Source organism: Alligator mississippiensis, chromosome 3 (genome assembly GCF_030867095.1).
Source record: "Alligator mississippiensis isolate rAllMis1 chromosome 3, rAllMis1, whole genome shotgun sequence".
NCBI lineage: Eukaryota > Metazoa > Chordata > Crocodylia > Alligatoridae > Alligator > Alligator mississippiensis.
Window position 1 is genome coordinate 294,196,455 of NC_081826.1, and position 24,262 is coordinate 294,220,716.

The 24,262-nt window shown below is 40.9% G+C and overlaps 1 long non-coding RNA gene across 2 annotated transcripts in view; it reads left to right on the forward strand.

The window, feature by feature from the left end:
* Window positions 1-6,680: 6,680 nt before the first annotated feature.
* LOC109285250 (uncharacterized) overlaps window positions 6,681-24,262 on the forward strand; it is a 121,206-nt gene continuing 103,624 nt past the window's right edge. For both annotated transcript variants that reach the window (XR_002092931.1, XR_002092932.1), the window contains exon 1: window positions 6,681-6,779. This is a non-coding gene — a long non-coding RNA (uncharacterized LOC109285250). The remainder of the gene's footprint in view (window positions 6,780-24,262) is intronic.

Sequence of the window (24,262 nt, forward strand, 5' to 3'; positions counted from 1 at the left end):
AAGGCGAACGATAAATGGGCAAATTTGTATTTCAGTCACAAAATGGATCAAAGGAAACTGTCCTAGGGCAAGGTGCTGTTGTCAAGATAGTCCTGAAGAAAGGAAAATCATTAAAGAGGATTATCTATAACAGTACTTCTCAACCTTTCTTTCAGCTTGCGTACCCCAAGGCAATAATGTGGTGTGACTGATTATGATTACCACACGCACACACAAAGGCGCACTCTCAAACACGTACATACAGTCGACACATATTTTATAAAGAGATTTGGTATTACTGTATTATTTTTTTCCTAACCCCTCCCAAAAACAAAAACACACGCGCGCGCGCACACACACACACACACACACACGTGTACGCTCTGGGTTTAAAAAAAAAATCACATTTCTTTCCACTTCAACCTTATATGCAGCAAACTTGACTGAATTCAGCTAAAAAAAAATTACAGAATAATAAGGTTGGAAAGGACTTCAAAGTCTTCAAGTCTAAACCTGCACAAATGCTGATTCCCTGAATTCCTAAGCCATCCCACAGTTGCCATGATCACAGTAACCAAATCTATATCATTGGTATAGAGTTTTGAAAAGGTCAACATTTTGGGAAGACTTTTTCCTGGAAAACAGTCATCAGATAACTTCTTATTAGCACTAGGTATAGAAGCAGTAGGAATGACTGAAAGCAAGACGATTTTTATTCCCTTCACAACCATCCATCTTGGTTGGATTCTGCTTATACATCCAGAAACATCTAGACCATGCTAAATAAGTTTGTCTGCATTAGCATAGTTGAACATAGGAACAAAAGTCTAGACGTGGCCTCCTGGGAGGATCCTAGGAAGAGGACCGTGCCTCGCTCTCCATCAGAAGACCAATACAACCACAGCCCTTGTCAACTTGACAGAGGCCAAGAAATTCTGATTGATTTTATCTCACCATTTGAAGGTCCCCATGGTGCTCCACTGCCTCTGAAGTCATCCTGAGCAGGCAACCCCCAAACCAAGATCTAATTGAAGATCTAGTGATGTTCTGTGTGAAAACAAATGCAACCGACTCCTCCATGGATGGCAAGAAGAGGTCGTTCCATTTCCACTTGGGATGGGGAATCAGAAGGCTTGTTTTCTAGTCCCTGTTTTTGTGTGACCTTTTAGTAAGTCATTTAATTTCTCTGACTCTTAAATTCCTCATGTTTAAATGAGGATAGCAATACATTCCCCGCAGTGGTGGTGAGACGCCATCATTTGATAATATTTGCCAGGAATGTTCAGCTCCTCGGCTAGAAGCTAGGAAGTGTTATGGGAGATGAATCGCTTCCCACTCACTGTGATGAATCTTGCAAGTTCCCACTCCAAAAAGCTTTCCAACATTTATATTTCATAATTAATTATGAAGCAGAAACCCCACCAACAAAAGAAAAAGAAAAGAAAATCTAGGGTGTGAAATATGCTTAATATTTTAGATCAGGAATAAGATGAGAAAGCATGAAAGGAATATTCTCACCAAGAAATACATATGCTAGTTATATACATATACTGTATATACATAATGTAAATAAATAATGTATATAGTGTAAGAATGATGTTGTAGCTGTGATGGTCCAGAAACTATGTGACAGGCAAGGTCCTTAGGTGTGTGGATTTTCCACTGTTAGCATCTTTAGGTTGTCCCTCAAGTTATCCTTGCCTCTCAAGGAATATATATAGTCTTTGAAGGCAATGTACAGACACAAGGGGCAACAGGATCTATAAGTGAGAGCACTGGGATGAAAGCTAGGAAATCTGGGGTCTGTTCTGTCCCTGACCTACAGTATGAACTTGGGAAGCCACTTCACTTCTCAGTGCCTGTTTCCTCTCCTTTTTTGTTGTATATTTAGACTGAAATTCTTTGTTTCAGGGAAAAATTTTAGGACATATATAGACAGCCCACAGTTTTGGCTGGTACCTTTAAAGTCTGCCACAATAAATATTATACAAAATAATGGTACCAAGTTGTATTAAGTATATATACATATACCTAATACCTAATATATTAGGTATATATACATATACCTAATATAACTTGGTACCGTTATTTTGTGTAATTGTTGTGTATGTGTGCATGTGTGTGAGTATATCTAAGTGTGTGTGTGTGCATGTGTGTGTATATATATATATATATATCTATTAGGTGTATGAGAAGCTTCAGTCCCTGATTCAATTTGGTGGCGATTAGGCCTGATTTGGTGGCCGAGTCTCCGAATCTGAATCACATCAGGAGACCATTTAATCTCTCCAAATCGAATCAGAATCCTCGGGATTGATTCAGAGAGATTCAGAAAGACTCAATGACTTGGACATAGACACAGCTTTAAATATTTTTTTCCTATATACCTCTAGGTAGCAGGCAGATTGTGAACGCTGCGATGCTGGGGTAGATGGAGTGCCCCACAGGAGCATGGGGGGGCTCCACAGCGCGCTCGGCAGCAGACCTGGAAGTGGACCTGAAGCACTTCCGGTCCACTTCTGGGTCTACCGGGGAGCACGTGTCCTCCCCACCGGTGCTCCTGTGGGACGCTTCCTCCACCCCAGCATCACAGCGTTCACAAGCCACACTGGTACCTCGAGGTATGTAGAAAAAAACATGTAAAGCTGTGTCTATGTCCGAATCATTGATTCTCCAAATCAACATCGAATCTTCAGATTTGGCTGAATTGAATCAGGGACAATGATCCAGATCAACTAATCAAATTACTGTTCCTGACTTGGGCTGAATCCAAGTCTGAATTCAATAGGGACTGTTTTGCATACCCCTAGTGTGTGTGTGTGTGTGTGTGTGTGTGTGTGTGTGTATCTATATATATCTATATCTCAGTGTGTGTGTATGTATAAAAATAAATAAAAATGTACTTTAAAACTGAATTTTACATACACAAATACAGCGGTCCTCACAAATACTTTGGTATCTTATTTGAAAAATGGGTGCTCCACACTTCTGATATTTGGAAGTCATTACTTAGATTCAGGTCTGAAATACCTGCCTGTGCTCTTTCTGTTATATAAGCAGCTTTGCATTGAAGATGCTGGGGTTGGAAAGAGCAGAATGACTAAGCTTCTCATCACTGCCCGCTTCAGAGAGACTTCAGCTCATTGGAATTCCACATACTTTCCACGTTCACATTTCCCCTGGAAGAAAAGACAGCTGTACATGGCTGTATAGGCACAGCAGATGCTGAATGCCAGTTGTCAAACCCTGGTGGTTATTTTAATTGCCCCTTTGCACCTATTTGAAATGGTGCAATGGAAGCCAAGTAACAGAACTTGCTGCATCTCAAATTCTCTAAACTTACACTTCTGCCAAATTAATATAAAAAAAAAAAAAAGATGTAAAACAGAGCAGAAACTTTCATGCTCTTTTGACAAGTCTGCAAGCACAATGATAAAGGATAGATGGAGGAGGATGAATTTTATGGCTCAATTATAGCATCGGAGCCTCACCTGTAAGTTTCATGAGGCAGTCGTGAGGGTTTTACAAGACACAGGATCTTCAGCTACAAAGTTACAGCATGGCGGTCTCTGACATTTGGTAAAACTGTAAAACATGTCGGTAGATTTAACAAGCAGCAAAGATTTGACCTCATGCGGGTCCCATCCAATTTGCCTATTGCAACTGTTCAGTTCACACAATTAAGGCTTATGTTTCAGCTGGGGGGGGGGGGGGGGATATCTTAAGTTAAGACAGCACCTCTTCCTTGAGTGCCTTTTGTCAAAGAACCCATGTGTTACGTATGTGTTGCAAGGCCTCTTGTGTTTGTGGACTCTTTCCCCTGGAAATGGAATTAATGAAATACATTAATGGAATTAATTCATCGAATACATCCAGGGGAGTTCAAAAGACTGAATCTTTTGTCTGCATGAATTTGTAGATATTTGATGTTATATTTGATACTTAATTTCCCAGTAGACATTACAGAGCCTCCGTGTTATGCTGGTTTCTTTGCTGTTTCCTCTATGCTTGGGCTAATCTGGTTAGGTGTTATATAACTTAGATGAGGCTGTGAAACTATTACAGCCCCAGACATTCAAAATCTATCAGCTCTTCACAAAACCTGTGCTAATATTTGTAATTTAGGGATCATGATTTCTCCCCGGAGCAGAAAGTCAAATAAGTGCGACTTTTCTGTCCTTGCCTCAAGAAAAGCTAAACAGCAAGGTTTTTCTTATGCTTGTGGAGTTATAATTAATCATGATTCATACAGAAGAGTTAATGCATATAGTGCATTGCAAACAAAGCTTTGCCTTTTTCCAAAAACCTTGCAATAGAGACAAGGGAACACAAAAGAAAAGGTGTGTGATAAGGAAAGCTGGTTAGGATTTTGTTGTTGTAATTCTTTTTTTTTTTTTTGATGGAAAATTGTATTTTTTGTTAAATACAATTTTCTTACAGGCAGTACTGTCATCTTCCCTTGATTTCGATTCTTTTCTAAATTCCATTTTTTTTTAGACATCAGGGAAATCGAAACCACCGCCATGCCCTCTCAACCTCCCCCCCCCCTCCACCTTCTTGTAAGATTTTGTGTTTCTTTTTTGATCTCTTCCCCCCTCCCCCCCTTTTCTTATCTGAAATTTCCATAGGGGGAATCCAACCAGTGCCAATTGTAAAAAGAGCTTTGAAGGCGAGAGCTAGAAGGAGAGAGAACACTTCCCAGGGAGAAGTGAGGCTGCTTCAGGGCATGGCAAGTGTTGGAAGGTTGTTCAGGGAAATGTAAAAACAGAGATATAAATAAGGCTACACAAGACCAGATAGATAAGGAGGAGGCGTAAAAAGAGTGATAGGGGAAAAAATTGCCAGACTGTTTGGTTGTAAAACAAATCTTCATTCAAGTTCCTCCTTTTTTAACCATGTGTTTCCCACCATCTGTACAGAGATGTGTTACATCAGACATTCATAGATGCATAGACTGTAAGGCTGGAAGGACCCTGGGAAGATCATTAGGTCCAGCCCCCTGCACCAAGCAAGAAAGATAACTGGGATCAGGTAACCCCAGCAAGGTGAATGTCTAGTCTCCTCTTGAAGATTTCCAGGGTAGGTGACTGTACCACCTCTGGAGGGAGCTTATTCCAGTCTGGACACCCTGAGTGTGAAGAAGCTTTTCCTAATTTTGAGTCTGAATCGATCTGCCAGGAGTTTGTGGCCATTACTCCTGGTTTTCCCCAAGGGTGGCCTGGTGAACAGTTGCTCACCAAGCCCTTGATATACTTCCTCTAGTGTAGCAGTAAGCTGCTACCAGGTCCCCTCTCAGCCTTCTTTTCCTCAGGCTGAAAAGTCCCAGATCCCTCAGCCTTTCCTTGTATGGTTTGCCTTTTAAGACTCTGATCATATGTGTGGCTCTTCTTTGGACTGTCTCAAGCTTGTCCACTCTCTCAAGCTTGTCTTCCTTGTTGAAATGTGACGCCCAGAACTGGATGCAGTACTCCATCTGCAGTCTCACCAAAACCGAATAGAGCAGGAGAATCACCTCCTTGACTTTGCTGTAGGTGCATGCCACAGTATTATTTGCCCTACTGGCTACACCATCACACTGCCGGCTCCTATTCATACTGTGGTCTATTATCACCCGTCGGTCCCTTTCATTCATGGTGCTGGTCAGTTTGGTGCTGCTAGTAGGTGTGTTGGGGTTGCTCATCCCGAGGTGGAGCACTTTATATTTCTTGACTTTGAATTTCATCTGGTTCCAATCCACCCAGCTTGCTAGCCTGTCTAGATCTGCCTGTATCTGTAGCCTATCTTCAAGTGTGACTATACTTCCCCAGAATCTGGTGTCGTCTGCGAACTTGGCCAGTGAGCTCTTTGCCCCTACATCCAAATTGTTAATAAAGATGTTGAAAAGTAGTGAACCGAGCACTGACCCCTGCAGGACACCGCTGCCCACGTCTCACCAGGATGACATAGATCCATTCATTACGACTCTCTGGGTCCTATCCTGCAGCTAGTTTCTTACCCACCTAACTGGATCTAAGCCTACAATCCTCCAATTCTATTGTGAGCGCATTCTATACCTTGACTTCCAAAATGCCTTTGATCTAGTATCCCACAAAGTCAACCTGCTCTCTCGTGTCCAGGTGGTGAGTTACCTGGCCATAGAAGGAGATGAGGTTGGTAAGGCAAGACCTGCCCGCGACAAAGCCATGCTGGCTATTATTCAGAATCTTACCTTCTGCAACCTTATTGTTTCCATGTACCTCACAATAAAATTGGCTGTAAATCATAAAAACTGTGACTTCCTATGGGTTTAACATCTAACATCATAATATCCTGATCCCCTGATATCTGGGCCTCTGGGGTGCTATTGAAGTGCAAGTATTAAATATTACTGCCCCTCCTTCAGACACTCATGGCTTCCCCTCTACCCTCCTACCAGGTGGAAGAAATTATTGAGGCCTTGCAATTTGGTTTTCTATTCGTGGATAACTCACTGGGTCATATCTCAGTATATTTTTTAGTATAGCATGTATAGGCTTATGCATTTTTGACTGTTGACCTGTATATACTTGTTCTGCAATGAGAGGGTCAAATAGCACATAGGGCAGTGCTATCTTTTTGGCTTAATACCAGTGCCCAGTTCCCAGAGGGCAGCTCTGCTTCAAGATCAAAGTACAGACTAAATTCCTTCACACTAATGCATTTTTGTCTCTTTTGAGATCTGCCTCTCCACTAACAACTCACATAATCCATGCTAAGACCAGCCTACCATATTTTCCCAAGACCCAAAATGTGCTTTCCTACTAAGAAAAAGAAGTGTACAGGTAAGAGCACAACCTGAGGATGCTTGCCACAACAATAGGAGTGATGTGGTCATGGGTTCATGCTAAAGGAGCTATGTTCATTTCTACCAGTGGTGAATGTGGTTATCAAGGTCAAATTTGATTGTTTTAAATATTTGGGTGTTGTAGCTAAGATTACAGTAAAATCCAGTGTCTGCCCCAGAAAGACAATAAGGCAATGTGTACTATTTTTTCTTAGCATAAAAGATGACTTCTGGCAGTAGTAATGGTGGTTTCCACCTTATAAGAATAAATAGGGGGAAAATGTTCTTGTTCTATTTCTTTCTGATTCTTTAGTCATCAGAGAAAATGTCTAAAGCCACAGATTGCTGTGTTAATTCCCTCATTACCTTGTATAAATATTATGTGAGCAAAATTGCGGGGAAAAATAGTATGTGCTGAGAATTTAAGCCCTTATCACATTTTATCATACTCTGTCCAATCATAAAGATTTTAATGTCATTCTTCCCAGCCTTGGTGAGCTATTTCAGAAGATAATAGAGAGATAATTATATGGATACCTGAAAATGGCGATTCTTTTTTTTTTTTCTCATTTATATTAAGCCTTCTCAATTTATTAATTTGTACCTATCCTTTACTGCTTCATGCCATCTTCTTTAAGTGGGCTCTGGAGGAATAATAATTATAATAAATGTATATTATATTTCACCTATGTAACACCTTCTATCCACAATATGTCAAAATGGTTTGCAAATATTAGTGGCTTATGATTTTTAATATCCTTGAAAAAGGTACCATTATTCTCATTTTATAGATGGGGAAGCTAAGCTATCCAGGCCTGTGCTTTTATCTCAACACAGTCCTTCCAAAAGAAGTTGGATAATTCGGCCCCTACCCATTTGTTTTGTATAACTGGGAAACGGCACGGATACCATGGTATATACTAAGCCTTCTGCTGGCCAATTATATTTTTAGGGCTCAGTGTTGGTTTTGTTAACTCGTATTTAAATGAGACCATCTAAAGTTTATTCCTACTTCCTACTTGATTATCACATACCCAAACACTTGTGCTTGGTTTTGTGTTACTGTTCATAGCTTGTGTTCTGCTAGGATAAGTGCTTGCAGCAGAAAAGGGTAAAGATTTTTCATCTGCAAAGTCATGAAAAACGAATTTAAAATTAGCTTTCTCTGCTCCATTATTTCTTAGCACTGTGCCACCTCGCAGCCCTACTCACGGATCAGGTCTTCATTGTAATACTGCCATACAAACTCAGAAGAAAAAAGGGGGTCCTTGCTCTAAAGAGCTTACAGTCTACTGCTTTATATAGGGCTTTACATAAGGGTAACATTTAACCAACCAGGGGACAACAAGGGCATCACATGATTGTCTGTGATCAATAAGCTGTATCTTTGGATCTAGAATTATGGAAAGCAAGACACAGAAAATGGTCAGTATGTAAAAAGAAGAAAATGCCAATCTCTTGATGGACATAAAGAAGACAATTTTCCGAGAAGAAAATGACTTGCTCTGAAGTCTTTTGCTGATCTCTAATAACCACCCTTTACTCTTCAAAATTCTTCCACCTCCCAGGTTCCTAATTTCTTTGTGAAGGCCACATATTTAACCTATATTTCCATGAAACTGCATATGCTAATTAATAGAGGAGAAGTGAGCGTGCTGGTTACTAGGAACGTCCTCATGTTCTGACATTTGGAGGCAGGTTTGCAGGTCTTGTCATTCAGGTTTATTCATATTCACAAACTGCAGCATTTCAAAAATAGGTTACAGACCATGAGAACAATAGGGAGGAAAAGAGATAGCAGTGTCATGTGAAGCTTTAATTAATGTTCAGCCAATGCTGGGGTGTGGGAAATGTCAAATTCCACTGGATACATCAAGGCTGATTCAGGGTCTCATAACACCACATGCTTTGCGTTCAGTAAGTTGCCAAGTTATTTATTTTGCCCGTCATTTATGCGCACGGCTTTTCATGTGTTCGGAGAAGAAGGTGCCAAAGTTCTTTGGATCTCTGACTTTACTCCACCATTAATAATGCATTAGGCAAGCAAAATATTTGCTTCTGCTATGGCTTTTGAGGTTACAAGATTAAATCTAAATAACTAGGAAAAAATAAATATACATGAAATGAATCTTTCTCTCCCTTTTCACTGAAGCATCTCTATCAGCTCTAACTGAGACAAAAAGCTCTGTAATGGTTGGAAGAAACAAATCTTTGCCCCATCTTCACACTATTAACTGTCTCCAGAAATGTTTGGTTGCTCTGTTCACTCATGCCTTGAGAGACATTTTTCTCTCTCTTGCTGTCCTCTTTTCTCTGTAGATCACAGGATGGGGTGAACAGAAAGAGCCAAGCCTTGCCTTTGATTCTTTCTGGGCACATCTACATGTGTCTCTTTTAAGCAGGCAAAATCTCCAGTTTAAGGTGCATTAAGGGCATGTGTCTACACATGAGAACCCTTAATGCACCTTAAAAATGGTGATTTAAGGCTATGTGAGACTAAATTTGATACCTGCATAAAGTGGGTATCAAATTTAGATGTGTACAGCTAACTCACCTTAGTGCACGTGTAGATATGCTAACACACATTAATGTGGTGAGTGTTAATGGATAGACACTGCGTTAACGTGCATTAGTGCATCTGCACATGTGCTAATGCAATGTAGCTATTCATGCCTAAATTTAATGTGCCTTAATGCATGTCCACATGTAGATGTGCACCTAAATCACCTTGATGTGCCTTAAGCAAAGGTTCATTAAGGTTAGGTGTGCATAAATGCACATGTAAACATGCCCTCTGTGTTCTTCTAAGCCATCAGCCAGTCTTTCTCTCAGCACCTCTTACCTGTGTTCTACCTAACAGAAAAGCGCAAATATAAATGATATTTGCTTCACTGCTCAAACTGCAACCCCCCCCCCCAAAAAAAAATAACAACAAAAAATGGAAATAAAACAGTCTGGGTCAATCCAAAATGAAAATCCTTTGCTTTTCTTGGAATAATGACCGAGTAATGTTTTGTTTTTAGATATTTGTGTAAGCCTTGCTATTCATAGATTCATAGCTGTAGGGTTGGAAGGGAACTTGCAGATTTTCTAGTCCGACCCCTTGCCCTGGGCAGGAGAGAAAACTGGGCTCAAATGACCCCAGCCAAGTAATCATCCAGCCTCCTCTTAAAGACCCCCAAGGTAGGAGCCAGCACGACTTCCCTTGGAAGTTGGTTCCAGATCCTAGCCACCCTGACTGTGAAGTAGTGCCTCCTGATGTCTGGTCTGACCCTAATCTCTAGCAATTTATGGCCATTATTCCTTGTTACTCTGGGAGGTGCTCGGGGAAACAAGGTCTCTCCCATTCCCCGCTGGTCCCCCCGGTAAGTTTATAGATGGTCACCAGGTCCCCTCTCATCCTTCTCTTGCTGAGGCTGAACAGGTTCAGGTCCCGTAGCCTCTCCTCATAGGACCTGCCCTGCTGCCTCCTGATCATGCGAGTGGCCCTCCTCTGGACCCTCTCCATGCTGTCCACATCCCTCCTGAAGTGCGGCGCCCAGGACTGGATGCAGTACTCCAACTACATTTTAAAGTTAGTTAATGGTTTTGAAACAAACAAACAAAAATCTAAATTTGTAACTTCAGGAATGAAACATGCATGTTAACACCCCTCCCCCATTTCTTTTTGGACACTATTTGCCCAATATGACCAGAATTTGTGAATATTTGCAGCTCTCCCCAAAACTGCAGTTGTTAGGAATGACAGCAACAAAATCCACAGATTAGCTATTTAGGATCTGAGCTGGCAGTCTTGTCTGTGCAGCAGACTTGTTCCTCCGTTAAGCTCCATTGACTCCAGTGTTGAAGTCTGTTTATATGAATGAAACTGTAGGATTGAAACCTTATTATTTCTGTTGTTCCTCAAAGATCAGTCTTGGCAGCATCTTGGCCATTTCGGGTGCAGTTCTCCAAATTCCCTGCAGCGTTTACATCTTTCTGCTATTATCTAATATTTCCAAGGGAAGCACAGATATCCTGGCGATGGTCAGGAGAAACACAGGCAGATAATTAGATTGCAGTGCACAGTACATAATTAATCAAACACTATGGGCCACATTCCAATCTGCCGCACCAGTGTAAACCCTGAGTAACCCCATTAATGTCAGTGGAAGTTGTTTGCATATACTGTACATTAGTTTAACTGAGATTTGAATTTGGCTCATTAAATGACACATTTCTTACTCATGTCATGTGTATGGGCAGACAGTGGGTGATTACCTGGAACCTGAATGCCACTATATATTAACTATTTTAAGATATGTGAATTAAACTCTCACCACATGCCATTTATCCCCTAATTAAAAGTGCAAACTATCCCCACACTAAATTTCAAAGTTCCTTAAAGACAACAGACTTCACAGGATGTTTATGATCACTCAGCCCTGCACCAATCAATATTTTAAAACGATCAGTAATTACAGTAGAGAATATTGTCTCTCATAGCCCTACACAGTATGTACTTGCTTCAACAGCACATAAACTGATCTGTAAAAGTAGGGAAAGACATTCATAGCAAGGCAAAATGATGGCAGAGGATGATTGACACACAAAGAAGAAAAATGCTGGTAGTATTTATTTTGGATTAACCACTATCTATCATATTTGAAGAAGGAGCAGTTTGTATACATACCAAAATCTAGATCATGTATAAGTGGGTGTATTGGTTCAAAAGTTATCACTTAGCTCAAGCAGCAGAGACTTATTATGCTGTTAGATCCAGATGTCCCAGGTTCAGTCCCTACAGAGGAGCTGATCATGTATTCTATGAAAGAAGAAGAAATACAGGAGTTACAGTCTAAATGCCTCGGGCCAAATCCACAGCTTGAATAAACTGAGGTTTGCTAATTTATACCAGCTGGAGAAAACTTCCCCCAGTAAAGAGTCTGATACAAAGCCATGTGAAGCCTATGAAGAGACACCCATGAATTCCAGGGGTTTTGGTGTGGGGCCCTTTGAGAAGCACTGAGCATCAGTAATTCCTAGTGAAGAAAGCAGGAGGTGTGAGTTATCTTGGTTTGATGCCCTGGGAGGACAAACTATACTGCCTTGCTTCATGGTAGGATGATGAAGGTGAATTCATTAATACCTGTCAAGTATCCAGCTACTACAAGGAGGAACATCATGGAAAAGTCCATGGAGAATTAATAAGTAATGCAGAGTTGGGATGGTAAATACATCCCAGAACTACACAGTAAGCAAAGGGGAGAAAAAGAAATCGTGAACAGATGCTGCATTCCCTAGGCACTGTCCATCTTGCGCATTGAATGAGCCAGGGTTTCTGTAGAAAGAAAAAAAAAATCCTGTTACTGTGTAATTAAAGATTGTCTCAAAATATACGCACAACAGGGAATCAAGTTCATGTTGTAGGGCCAGTGTTAAGTGTGGCATTTCCTGCCTGTTTAGTGCTTGATTGCCAATCTGAAGAATGTGCTAATGTCAATTTGGAATCAGGACTCATGGTAGAGGTGATATCTTTTATTAGAACAACTAGATTTTTGCATTTTGTTGTTGCAAAAATCAAGTTGGTCTAATAAAAGATATCACCTCTACCATGTGTTCTGATTCCTTTTGCCTCTAGACCAATATGGCTACCTGGATATCTGACTAATGTCAATTTGAATATTTTAGTGTAAAGGGCCGATACCCAAATGCAGCTGGCCTACCTGGATAGCATGGCTAAAGCCTCCAGTTTCTGCATACAGTGAGGGCCTGCATCATATTCAGCTCTTTTTAACTTCCCAGCCCAAATAACTAGGATCCCATTTACAGCTGGGTTGACAAAATGCTTCCTTCAGTATCAGACTGGAGTGAGGATCAACCTCAGCACCTTTGGGTCCATAGCAAGATACCTTAATTTCTTTGCCATCCCATTCCTCCCTTTTTGTATCTTACCTATACACTGAACACTTCTGGGTTTTGAGACTTTCCCCCACCTTCCCAAAACACTGTTCTGTGTTGGCCAAATTTAGCTTGTTGTAGGACCTCTTTTCTCCCTAACTTAAAGATGTTTTAAAGGATAATTCCATTTTTAGCAAAATGATAATTTCCACATAAAAGCAATTGTTTACCTTTTGGTGCCCATCCAAAAGTGGGCATGCTAGAAGAGAGGAATAGGCTGCAATCAGACCTAGAGGTTACAGGGGTGGGCAGATGAGACCAGGATGGGGTTCAACACTGACAAGTGCAAGGTGCTGCACCTGGGGAGGACGAACCAGCAGCATACCTATAGGATGAGGAACTCCCTGCTCGTTAGTGTGGAGGTAGAAAAGGATCCCGGAGTCTTTATTGATGCCAAAATGAACATGGGCCGACAGTGTGGGGACGCGGTCAGGAAGGCCAACCGCACCTTGTCGTGCATCCACAGATGCATCTCAAGCAGGTCCAAGGAGGTGATCCTCCCCCTCTATGCAGCACTGGTCAGGCTGCATTTGGAGTACTGCATCCAGTTCTGGGCACCACACTTCAGGAGAGATGTGGACAACATGGAGAGGGTCCAGAGGAGGCCACCCGCACGATCAGGGGGCAGCAGGGCAGGCCCTACGAGGAGAGGCTACAGGACCTGAACCTGTTCAGCCTCCACAAGAGAAGGCTGAGGGGGGATCTAGTGGCCTGTTACAAGCTAGTCAGAGGGAACCAGCAGGCATTGGGGGAATCCCTGTTCCCCCGAGCACTACTGGGGGTAACAAGGAATAACGGTCACAAGCTGGCAGAGGGTAGATTCAGACTAGACATCAGGAGGCACTACTTTACTGTCAGTATCTGGAACCAACTTCCAAGTGAAGTGGTGCTGGTTCCTACCCTGGGGGTCTTTAAAAGGAGGCTGGATGAACACCTCGTTTGACCCCAGTGTTCTTTCCTGCCATGGCAGGGGGTCGGACTTGATGATCTGCTCAGGTCCCTTCAGACCCTACCAACTATGCAACTATGAAATCTTAAGACAGAAGCTGTGCTAGAACGAATAGTGGCTTATGTGGAGCACAAGAAATGTCATGCACTCTTATACAACTCATTTCATCTCTCTGTGCTTCATGCCCACATTTGCAAAATGGCTGCGCATTTCCCTCATGTTTTGTCTGCCTTGCCTACTTGGATTTCAAGTTCTATGGACCTCTCTATTATGAGATGGATAGACCTCAAGCAGCAGTTGGCATCCTTGAGGTCTTCACATTAATAATAATTAATTTATTACATTTATTTTTCTCTCTCTCTCCTCCAATTTTCAGGCTTATTGTATTTATTTTCTATTCCTCCATACCTCTCCTCTCTTTTGCATCTTATTGTTCGTTGAATTATTTCCCCCCTCTCCTTTTGATAAGAATTAACATTTACAGCCCTTACAATTTGACTGGCTTATAAATTAGGCAAAATGAGTTTTCTTGTCCCTAAGACAAAGACATGTATTTGTTTGTTTGTTTGTTTGTTCATTTTTAATGTTTTTTAAATACGACCAAGGCAGGTGAATTTTTGTTGCTGAATTCCCAACTCACCTCCAGATTTTTAATTGCTGTCGCTTCCAGCACATTGGCAGCTGTTTAACAATAGTTTCTGCTGTTACTTACACTATAAATGCTATTTTGAACCACCAAGAAGGTTTTGCCTCTCTGAGGGGAGTGCATAGTATGTCTTTCACAATGGGCTGTCAGAAGTGAAAACTGCAGGTATAACACAATGCAGACTAACCTAAAATGCAGCTCGCTGCCTCTTTCTCACTAAAACTTCAGGATCAGGATGAAGCAATCAATTATGTTGTTTTATTTATTAGGCATCAAGCTATTTTTTTTTCTTGGGGTAAATGGGACATAAGATCCGATATATTGGTAAAAGTATTGTAGATTTATATACTAGGGCTGCAACCAAGGAATCAGTAGTACAAGAGTAGAGAGACATAATTACCCTACTAAGAAAGCAGTGACTTAATTTCAGGAGTGGAATCAGGAGAGGTTACTGAATACACTGAAATCAGTGAGAGCTTCTAGGTATTTAAGTTTTGGATAAACTACGCAGGAACCTACCAATGGGCTTAGGATCCCAACATTTGTTTTGGACAGAGATTTGGGCACCCACTCCCTGGCTAGGGACAGCAATTACATGTACACTGATATAAGTGATCAGAAACTGGTTCAAATCTGTAACACAACAGAAGTTCAGTGCACATAAGTCACTTTCAAAATGGCTGAAACGGGTTTAAGATAAACCTGGATGGATGTACACCTGGATGGATGTAGTATCAGACTTAACTGATTTAGGTTAAATTGGTTTATTGAACTTCTGCCCCAGATCCAAGTGAATTCACAGTCCCCCAGCATCCCAGGATGCTTTGTATCTCCCCCGCAAACCCCCCTTTCACAGGATGGGTAGGGTAGCTTTGGCTCAAGCTGTCTGCTTCAGCCAAGCAGGGAGACATGCTCTAGCACCCCTCGGCTTCTGCGTTGGGCCACTGCAGGCAGACGGCTGCATGTCTAGAATCAAAAGTAAATGTCTGTTCACTTGCTTATCGGTTCAATCTATGTAACTTAGACTAACCTGCAAAGATTTAATTGATTCAGCCTCAGGCTTTTTGACTGTACTTAGGCCCTGTGTCTCTTGGCTTCACAAGGATAAGGCATGTTTGCTCTTTGATGATGAGCTTTTTCCCCAAACCATTAAATCCTGGTAAGAGTTTCACAGAATTACATATTGTAAGAGTGGAAAGAACCATTAAACCATCTAGTTTGAGCTTCTGTAAATCACAGACAAGAAGATTTTCCCTACCTACCCCTGCATTAGCCCAAATACTTGTTTCTAGCTAAAGCATATATTGCACAAAAATTATATTCATTCTTGACACACAAGCTCCAAATGAAGCAAATACTACGCTTCCCCTGATAGTTTGCTCTCAAGGTTATTGATCACCTTCACTAGTAAAAATGTGTGCCTTAACTCTGGTAAAAAAAAAAAAAATAAATAATGTCCTGGCTTGTCTTTATCAGCTGGGTAGAAGGAAAATCTTGAAGAGGAATCTATTTCTACTGTAATTAGTTTCCCTTAATCATCTTTCTGAATTTTGTGAGGGTCCCAAGTCCAGATCTTGTGGCTTTGTACAATCCTGTGTTCCCAACTTTTAAGATTCTCTCTTGAAATGTTTCTATCAGGATGATAATTTTACAACCTCTGTTACGTGACATATAATGTAAGTTACCAATGTATTTACAGCCTAATAATTTTGCCAGGCCTTCAAATGAGCTATGAAGTATTTTGTAATACATGATGGCTCCCTTTTTATTTGGCAGTAAAGGCAGTGAAGGGAAACTACAAAAGCTTCACATTCACTGCCACTGTGGACCCTTTCACTACTGCACTATGTAGAATCAAAAGCATAGGAGCAATCCTGCAGGCAAAATGCTGATGGAAATCCTCTCATTGGAAGTTAGCAGAACAAATTATAAAACATTTGATCTGTACACATCTGTACAAAGCTTGGTCACTAACAGCCAGCATAGATTCATTAAGCACAAATCATGACAAATCAACTTGATCTCATGAAGTGGATTGGTGGATAAGGGAAATATGATAGATATCAGGTTTCTTGATGCAATCCCATATAAGTAATCTGGAAACAATGTGCCTTAGATAGAATTATCATTATGTAGGTATACACTGTACTGAATAATTGCAAGCAAAAAGTAATCATTAGTGAATTAACGTCAGACTGGAAGGGAAGGTCTTAAGTGGCATTCCAAAGAGGTTTGTTTCAGATTTGGACTAGTTTAATTGTTTTAATTAATGACTTGGATGCAAGAATAGAGGGTTTACTGATCAAACAGGTACACAACACAATGCTCGGTGGTGTTTGAAACACTTTGGAGGATTGGTTTAAAATTCAAATAGAGCTGAATAAATTGAGTGAATGGGGTTATAAACACACACAAAAAAAGAAAGTTGAACATAATATAAATGTTAGATATTACAAATAATGAAAAAAATCTACAGTTGTAAAAGGGGAAATAATTGACTTGGTAGTACCATTGCTGAGAAGGATCTAAGTGTTATGGTGCATCACAAACTCAATGTGAGTTAGTCAGGTGATGTGATGCATCACAAAAAAGCAACTACAAGTTTGGATTGCAGCATATGCAAGACATGAGAGGGAACTATATTGCTCAACTTAATGCTGGTTAGGTTTCAGCTGGAGTATGGTGTCTTCATTTGGGCTCTGCAGTTTTAAAAAAATGTAGAAAACTGGAAAATATGATAAAGAAGTTGGAACGCAAGCCACATGAGGTTGGAATGCAAGCCACTTTTCTTCCTTTTTAATTTTGAAAACAGCTGGAGCTTATACTAGTCCCTTATGTAATTTCATAGCCATCTAAAGGCTAGTAAGGAAACTAGAGCAATTCTCTAGGACATCTCTAAACACCTGAGTGTGTCATTCTATATTACACATGATTGTGCTATCCACATCCCCAGCCTGATAATATCAACACATAAAAAAGTATCACAAGGAAATCATTGACCACACTTTTTTGGTAGCAATCCACCCCTTTTGTGCTACCACAGATACAAAAGGAGAAAAGTAAGAAACAACTGTGATTGTAAAGGGACTTAAAAGTGAGGACAAGAAGCCTGTGTATAATCAACAAGTATTTAATATGCCAGACAGGTTATCTAGATGGTGAGATCTGGACCTAGATTCTGGGTCAGATTTGGATTTGTCATCTTTTGTCTTCCATGCAATGGTTTGGTCTGATTTCCTGCGTGTCTCTTGAGGCCAATTAGCATTACTTTTGTATCACCGTAGCATATAGAAGCTCCGATTATAGGCTGGGATCCCATTATGATGAATAAACAAGCAGAGAGAAAACTCAACCATTGTAGGCACAGATCAAGCCAAATATCTCTTTCCGTGAAATAGCTGCCACTTCTGAGCCTGAAATTAGTCTCCTCCTCCTTTTTGATCACTAACCATATGGATGGGGCCAGTACTGAAGAATCTAAATTGCTCTGATGTGTTGAAGGATTTAAAACTCTTTCTTTTTTGGTTTCACTGTCATTTCCTTTATCAAGGAATTTAGTCACTCATGTAATTTAGTAACCCATGGGTGTGATAGAGTTATAAGCCCATGGGTCACTAAATTATAAATCAGATTCATAAGGCATGCGCCATTCCACTTTAGGCCCCTCTCAACGTGCTAGTGAGTTACTTCGGTTTATAAGATAAAATGTTTCTCTCTAAACCTTGTATCCTTGATACAACATTATATTTATTTTTTAATGTATCTATTTACTTATTTGATTTATATGCCATCCTACCTGACAAAAACTTAGGACAACTTACATACAGGGAAAAGAATAACTTATACATAAGGAGAGTAACACAAGGACAAATCAACGTAAAAGAGAACTAAAATATCAACCCAAAGCAGAAACCTTCCCCCCAAAACAATATGTCCGTCTACCTTTGCTAAACACTGCCCAAATAGGAAGGTCTCATAGGGCTTCCAAAAGATGTTCAGGCTCTAGTAAGCCTCAGGAATGAGGAGGTTTAAGAGTTGATAGGCAACTGCTAAGAAGGACCTTGCACACATTTTTGTCAAGTGGGTTTGGTGTATTCATGGCACTTGCAGGAAGTTGCTGTCAGCTGACCTTAGGGATCACAGTGGAAGAAGGTGGTCCCTTAGGTATGTAGGGCCAAGGTGGTTTATGGCCTTATGAAACTTACATCTTTATGAAAGAAAGACAGGCAAACAATAGGTTTCATTATTATCTCGAGGATGCACAGTCGTCAAAGCCTGCAGGTATCCTGATTAGTTTTATCACAACTGACTGCCCCGGAAGAGATGAAGCTGCTTTCATGTTACCTGGTGGAAGTCCAACTTGGTAAAAGCATGTCGCTTCTGCCAAACATCATGTCCATACAAATTTCAAGAGAGATAAGGGAGGGTTGTGGGTGGAGGATATCGGCATCGATGAAATCTGGAGAGGGACAGAAAGAGTGGCCGCTGGTGAGTGACAGATGAAGTTATGTGGTTGAACAATAATTTGAAGGCTTGAATTATTCATGTCCAATTCAAGGTAAAAGGCTTTAACCTGACGATATCATCTTGTTGTGCTATCGCACTGGGGTAAGAAATGCTATTCCTGACATTTTCATTTTTACTGACTTTAGTATATTTTAGTATACACTTGCAAATATAGGAAGGTTTAAAAATAGCACTCGATGTCAGTGAAAAGCATGGACATGTAGTAGGATTCCAGAGCAGGATACTGTTTCAAAATAAAATACAAACCACCTGCACAAAACCATCCCTGGGGAGTCTGACTGGAGCCCATCATGTCTCGCTTGGACCATCCACTGCTCAAAGAGCAGCATCCTCCTTCTCCTTGTAAGAGCTAAATGCTATTTCCATCAGCATAGTTTAAACATTCATTTTGGTTTTAAAAATAGTATTTAAAGATGAGTCAAATCTCTATCTTTTGGGAAATTAAGAGATGTTTTTGTCCTTGCCCCAAATCAGGATGAAAGGTCAGGATTTCAAGTGTCCCCACATGTGGCCCCCTGCCCCTAACGAAAAATGAAATTCAGTTCAGAAATGTGAAAGCATTTTGTTTTGACACAGCTGATCCAAATACTTTGATATTCCCCAAACTGAAATGTTGAATTGACCCACAATGCTTCAATTTGAATCAAATCCATTTTAAAGGGCATTCCCTATTGTTGTGCTTTGGCTTGATGGTAGTTTAGTTCAGAATTAAGATACTCATCCTGCTGTCTGGGCCAATTCCCTGGTCAGACTCCATTAAATCTGAGGTACCATTATAGCTCAGTTTTATCAGAAGGGAAACATATTTTTGTCCATGCATTCCTGCATGGGAATTAACTCTAAAAAAAAAAGGATCCTATGAGAAAATCTGAATATGGGTTCAGAGTTGCTTTTTTGTATGTATGTACGTACACACATGCACATGCACATATTTGATATCTCCAATACTTTTGTTGCCAAATGTACTATTTGCAAAAACAAAAACACAATTCCCAACTCATATCCAGATTTTCTCATAGGAACCCTATTTTTTTCTAGAGTTGCTTTCTATGCAGGAATACGTAGATAATATAAATACGTTTTCCCTTCTGATAAAGCTGAGGTTTATTCCTCAAGTTTAATGGAGTCTGACCAGGGAGTGTGGCCCAGAGAGCAGAACTCCAAACTAAACTACCATCCGTATGTATATGTGCATGTACACACACACACACACACACACACACACAAAGACTAAGGCACAATTTGAGATGCAGCGGGCAAGGGATGTAAAAGGCAATAAAAGGGGGTTCCATAGTTATGTCAAAAGTAAGAGGATGGCCAGAAATGCCATAGGTCCTTATAGAATATGGAAGTTAATCTGGTCACAGATGATGTAGAGATGGATGAAATATTTAATGCCTTTTTTTTTCACTTTGGTTTTCAGAAATAGGGGAAGCTACCAGAGGACAAGTAGAGTTGGCAGCAGACAAATGATCTAGAGTAATGGCAGAACAGGTTAGGGATTACTTAGAGAAGCTAGATGCTTTTGAGTCAGCAGGGTCAGATGGGATTCACCCAAGAGTACTTGGGTAACTTGCTTAGGTAATTTTGAAGCCATTTGTGTTGTTTTTGCAAACTTGTGGAGGTCGGGTGTGATCCTGGGAAACTGGAAAAGGGCCAATACCATGCCCATCTTTGAGAATAGATAGAAAGATGATCCAAGGAACCAGTCAGCTTGACCTCTGTATCTGGAAAGATCATGTAGCAGGTCCTCAGGAAATCAATTGTGAAGTAATGGAAGGAGAACAAGGTGATCAGGAACAGTCAGCATGGATTCAGTAAAAGCAAGTCATGTCTGAACAATATGATTCCCTTTGTGATAAAGTGACAGGATCTGTGGGTGAAGGAAGGGCAGTGGATATGGTATACCTTGACATTCACAAGGTTTTTGACACTGTCCCATGACATCCTCATTAACACGCTAAGGAAAGAGACTAGTTGAAAGTACCTCGATGGATACATAACTGGTTGGATCATCACACTCACCAAGTTGTCTTCAATAGCTCAAAGTCTAGCTGGGAGGGGGTATCAAGTGGGGATCCCCAGGGATTTGTCCTGGGTCCAGTATTGTTCAACATCCTCATTAATGATCTGCATGATGGGATCGAGTGCACACTTGAGCAAAAATGTCACCACGTTGGGTGATATTGAGGACACTCTGGAAGGCAGGACTATGCTCCAGAATAACCTGGATAGACTGGAAAATTGGTTCATAATCAATAGATGAGATTTAAAGAAGGAAAGTATTAAGTCCTGCACTTTGTATTTGTGCATGTGGTTATTCCATCCCCTCTGGGGAATGGCTGGCTTGGTTCTAGTACTGCAGAGAAGGACAGTATGCTCTTGTTGCAAAAAAAGCTAACAGCATCCTGGGTTGTATTAACAGCAGTGTCACTTGCAAATCAAGGGAAGCGATTCTTCGGCTGGATTCAGTATGGGTGAGGCCTCACATGGAGCACTGCGTCCAGTTTTGGGCCCCACACTTCAAGGAAGTGGTAAACAGTTTGAAAACAGTCAATCACAGGGCAACAAAAATGATTAAAGGCCTCAGAGGCAAGACTCATGAGGAAAGGCAGAAAGACCTAGGCTTATTTAGCCTGGAGAAGAGAAGACTGAGGCCGGATTTGATAGCAGGCCTCATATACCTGACGGGTGATTACAGAATTAGGAAAGGATGAAGATGAGCTTTTCTCTGTGGCTGTAGGGGACAGGACTAGGACTAACAGCTTCAAACAGCAGCAGGGGAAATTTAGGCTGGAGATTAGGAAGAAATTTCTGACTATGAGAGCTCTCAGATATTGAAACAAGCTGCCCAGAGAAACTGTAATCTCCATGCTCAGAAACTTTCCAAATCAAGTTAGACATGTGACTCAGATGATGTAGTCAGGGCTGATCCTGCCTTGAGCAGGGGGCTGGACTAGATAACCTTATGAGGTCCCTTCTAGACCTATTTCCCTATGCCCCTATATACATATATGTGTGTGTGTGTGTGTGTGTGTGCACGCGCGCGTGCATGTGTATAAAAAAGCTTGCAATTAAAGCTTGCAATTAAAGAAATTTTTTTGCAAAAATCGTGTTGGTTTAATAAAAGATATCATCTCTACTAAATCAGTTATCATCAGTTATCATTAGTTATCATCCCTACTATGAGTCCTATTTATAAATAAGTAATTTCAGCCTGTAATTGTTATTAGTTTGATCTGTAAAAACCCAAATTAAAAAGAAAGTGGTGAAAATATTTCATTTCAGAAAAGTCAAAAGTTCACCTAAATTAGAAAATTAAATAAAAAAGCTTAAATGATCAAAAATAACATCATTTCATCTTAAATAAAACTTGCTAGATTGCCCTAACCAAAAGTTCTCTTTTTTTTTCTTCTTTTTTCCATCTTGTCAAATGTGTTTCCTTATTTTTTAAACTTGTTGCAGTTCATCCCAAGCAAACGCTTTTCCCTCTTCAGTTTTCTGGTCCAGGCAGTGAGCAGAAAAATCCATTATTTGCCCATAAGAAGACAACAAGTGTGATCTGCAAACACACAGATCACCATCTCCACCCTTCCACATAAGCTGGATGTGCAGCGATGAGGGACCAGGACACTTCAGGAGCCATTTAACAATAGGAAGTCAGCCAGTCTCCCAGAAGGTGGGGTGTGCTCGTGACAGAGGGCTGGAGAAGACTGCCTGTTGCAAACTCATGAGCTTTCTTATTTTCTGAAAGGAAAGGTAGAGATCTGAGGTTTGTTATTAACAATCCACCAGCTGCTCTTTCCCTCTTTGCAAACCCAGACATGTGCTCCTTCTTGTTAGGGACTGGGCAGTGCCTTTTAAGAGGTCACTCTTGCACCAAAAAGTGCTGTAATAAGGCCTGCCAGCTGAAGGCTTTCCAAATAATATAGCAGAGGCTTCTAGCCCAGCCCATAGAGAACAACTACCAAGCAAGTGGAGCACCAAGAGGAGTCTCCTCTCTGCTCTCCATGATGTTGTGCAGCTTTCCCACTGTTTCAGCAGGCACTTTTCCCATTGCAACCTTGGAGGGAAGGACTCGCTCCCCACCCCTGCTAATCCATCTCCCTCAGCCAGAGTCAGGCTCTTGCTTCATTTTCTTCTGTCTCCAGGATGCTCAGTCTGCTTTGTGCCCAGGTGAGTAGGTCACTGTCCTGTAATGTCAGTGTTTAGGCCCTTCAAAAGGTGGTGGGTCCTGAGTAAGTGCTCAAGCACAAACTGTCAGTGTGGTAGAGGCAGTCTTTTTTATTAGGTCAATGAGATAGTTGCAAAAAAAAATGTCCTTATTTGCAAGCTTTCAGGCTCACACACCCTGCCTTTCTACCTGGGAGATTTTTTTACAATCTTTGCATTCTCCTTTGCCTGAGGAAGGGCATGTGAGCCCCAAAGCTTGCAAATAAAGATTTTTTTTTTTTTTTTTTGCATCTATCCAGTTGGTCTACTAAAAGATGTCACTTCTACTTCACTGACTGCTTTAGTTTTTTAGACCACTATGGCTACAACCTTTACCCCAGGCATAAACACACATCGCTAGGCAGGGGTTTGGGGTGGTTTGGGGTGGTTATGGAGAACTTTGCAGCCAGGCTGCAGTTGAATTACAACAGCACTTAAATGGCTTTAGATATTTCTAAGAAAGCACTACATCGCTTCCAAACATGTGCAACAGGAGAAAACTCAGCTCGCAAGGTGAAACTAGCTCTGTAAGCCACAGAAGTGTAGATACAGGATTCAGGCTGTAACACAAGGCACAGCTGAATGCTACTTGGTGAGTTAGATTGCCTAAAAACTCTTTACAGGTCATGTATGCCTATAAGTAATAAAATAGATGTCTGTTCTCAATCAAATGATGTTTGTCTGAATGTTGTACTGCCCATGAGCAAAGCAAGGAAATTAGCCATTTTAGCCTGAAGCCAGGAAGAAGGCAGAGTAGATATGCAGCTGCTGATGAACTGAACCTGAGTTCCTGAAAACTTGTTCTCTATATAAATCTTATTTAGTTAGTCTATAAGGTGCATGTCTACCCTGCCCTCAAATGATATTGCCATTGGAGCTGAACTGGCCTGCAATGAAATCTGCCATTTTCAATTCTGATTCAGAAGAAAGCTAAGTTATAGGCACAGTAGAGATAATCCTTAGAACGAATAATTTTTTGGCACTGCCTTTCCAGAAAAGGGGAAATCATTCTAAAAGACTAGTCCTGACCAGATCTAATTTTCTGCTGTCCCTAATAAGGTTCACTTTTTAAATTTGCTAGAAGCAGCACTATCCCTGAAACGGGACCGATCGCATTAGGTGCACTAGTTATGTTACTTTTGGTCTTGAGTCTGGATTGAGAATGACTGACTTCAGTGGAACTTCACAGAGAATTAGCTGTGTCTTG